The sequence below is a fragment of the Miniopterus schreibersii genome, assembly GCF_964146895.1.
Source record: "Miniopterus schreibersii genome assembly, chromosome: 6".
NCBI classification, from domain to species: domain Eukaryota; kingdom Metazoa; phylum Chordata; class Mammalia; order Chiroptera; family Miniopteridae; genus Miniopterus; species Miniopterus schreibersii.
The window spans coordinates 1,710,955-1,713,775 of NC_138107.1; the positions used below are offsets into that span (position 1 = coordinate 1,710,955).

The 2,821-nt window shown below is 37.6% G+C and overlaps 1 long non-coding RNA gene across 1 annotated transcript; it reads left to right on the top strand.

Annotated features, from left to right (window-relative positions):
• The first annotated feature begins 1,188 nt into the window (after positions 1–1,188).
• On the top strand, positions 1,189–2,138 carry LOC308558547. The gene is made up of 3 exons (XR_013999027.1): positions 1,189–1,415; positions 1,533–1,680; positions 2,085–2,138. It is a non-coding gene; the product is annotated as an uncharacterized lncRNA (long non-coding RNA).
• The last annotated feature ends 683 nt before the right edge of the window (positions 2,139–2,821 follow it).

Below are 2,821 nucleotides of genomic sequence, written 5' to 3' on the forward strand. Positions count from 1 at the left end.
GGGAAAAAAGAAGAGAACTTTTTAAAACTACAGACTGCTGTATAGGTTCCCTTGACAAAACTGGTTTATAAACCAGCTATGGCTTTCTACAGAAGTACTAGAAAATAGTAAGGCTAAAACAAAATGACTGTATATGGAAAATAAGAGGTGTGTGTTCAGCAAAAGAAGGTATGAAGCATGGAGATTCGTTTTGTTTAGAAGAGAAGAAAAGTAGACTGTGTTTTCTGGATAGAAAATATAAAAATGACATTTATTTATTATTTATTGTTGTTGTAATAAAGGTAGAAAAAGGAAAGAGATTTTTTTCCTAAAATAAAATGGTTGTTTTCAAAATAAGAAAGAAAATGATAGGACAGAACCTGAAATGTATATGTAAGTTGCAGAAGGTTTGTGGAGGAAGGATATTAAGAAAAGAACTTCATATACAGGCAAGCTAAGGTCAGAGTGAATAACTCGGTCACTTACATCATTTATATGTATGTATGTATATAAACTCATCAAATCTTTAACCATGGCCATTTTTAAGTCTTTTATTATTATTATTTAAATATATATTTATTGGTTTCAGAGAGAGAAAGGGAGAGGGAGAGAGAGAAACATCAATGATGAGAGAGTCATTGATCGGCTGCCTCCTGCACGCCCCCCACTGGGGATGGAGCCCGAAACCCGGGCACGTGCCCTGATGGGAACTGAACCTCGACCTCCTGGATCCTAGGTCGATGCTCAACCCCTGAGCCATACCAGCTGGGCAAGTCTTTTATTATTTACAAACAATTATTATTTTACTCTGATGCTGGCAAAAATGTTTTTAGAAGTTTTTTCATCTTCAAAGATTCATAAAAAAAAAACCACCCTGAAAAATGTGCTAAAATGCAGGTTTCTGATAAATTTAAAAACATAACACTGAACTGGTTAAAAGACCTATAGAACTCTAAGGAAAGACTGGATTCATAAAACTGCTAACAAAAACATCAAGATCAATAAGTATTAATAACATGGGACTAAGTGAACTGATCAGAATTATTATAATTTTTATAACTTTTTATATAAAATATTATGGTTTTTTATCTTGTTTTCAATATATATATATTTTCTTCTAAGCTCATGACCTACAGCAACTTAGTAAATTATACCTTAAGCAAAACTGAAACATCAATCTTTTGCTTCCTCCCTGATCCCTTCAAAATTCTGATACTCTTAACTCATTCATTTGTGAGGCGAACGTGATAACCACTACACTACGGAAACGCCGCTTAACTCATTCATTTGTGACCAGATTTAAAGGTGATGATGCCTGGATTCGTGTTTCACAATTTTTGAAAAAGCTCTTGCTCCTAACTGAACTGATCAACCAACAGAGGATTTGAAATAAAAAATTACTTGGAAATGAAGCAGATGACATCTGTTGTGGACAGGTGACCCAAGATTCTGGGCAAGCCTTCATTTCTCCTCCCCTACTTCAGTTCCTTCCTATCTCACAAACAATATGAGGCCAAGCACTGACTATAATACTGGTTCCCTTTCTCCTCTAGTTTCTGTCTGGGAAGACAACTCAACGTTGGGCATCACCTTTGAACTTACTTTGCAATCGGTTCTGCATAATACTCAAGGATATTCAGTGCCTGGAGATGTCAGCCTAGTGAAGGACCAGATTTGGAAGAATAATTTTTCCTTGGGCAGGTATTGCAATGACCACCACAGCAATAACCAGTCAAGAGAAATCTTTAAATTCCCTTGCATGAGTATGTTAGACAATGGAACTGCTCTTGACCATATCCCAGATGAGCAAGGTGGGGTTTGCTCTGTTTGTTAACACCTCTTGCTGTACTCTGATAAAGTAAAGATGAGCCTGGATTAAATCTGAACATAAACCAAATGATTAAGTACAGTGTCCACTGACACCTCATGGTTCTTTAATATCTTCAGCTGACTGCCCTCGGGTATTGTCTCCTGGTCAGATTTATTCTTCCAATTGGACTTAGCATTTTGTTATTATAAAAATTTTGCTGTTATATATAATTGTTTGCTTTCCATAGCTTGATATTATAGACACCACCTTAATAATGCTTGCTCAACATTTTAAGGTGATCCATAAGGCTTACAAGATAATTTGAGAAACCTCAAGAACTGGCAGAAGGTATTTGCCCTGAAAGAAAAGCCCTCCCCTGTGCTGGCACTCTTGTTACTCAAATGTGGCCTAACGCTCCGAAAAAACCATTTTCTCTCCTACGCAGGACGTAGCAGATCAGGAAAGAGCCGCCTGACAACGGAGAACCAACAATGCTTTTAGTAACTGGTCAGTACTTCTTTCTGACGACTGATCAGCGGTGCTTTCAAAGAAAGACCTTGATCAAAAGGGGCAAAACGTAAAAAATAATATGAACAGACCCACTTTAAAATGGAGCCAGAGCTGCCATCCCAGGGGAACAGACCTGCACGTCTACCCCTCAAATCTTTGGAATGTTGAAACAGGGAAAACAGGGACTGGGCCTAACACAACATTGTGCCCCAAAGAACTGTTTGCAAGGATAACAAGAAAGCAATTATTATGACCACAGAAGAGGGCTACTACACTGAAAATTAAAACCATTGTTTAGGGGTGTAGGGGCCCAGAAGAGACTAACCAAAGAACTTATATGCATAACCCATGGACACAGACAATAGGGGGGTGAAGGCCTGGGGGTGCACGGGAGCTGTGTGAAGAGGGTCAGTGGGGGAAAAAAGGTGACATCTATAATACTTTCAACAATAAAGATAAAATTTTAAAAATAAAAATAACACTGTTTAGAATTATAGTCATTATGTTACCTTATCTGAACCA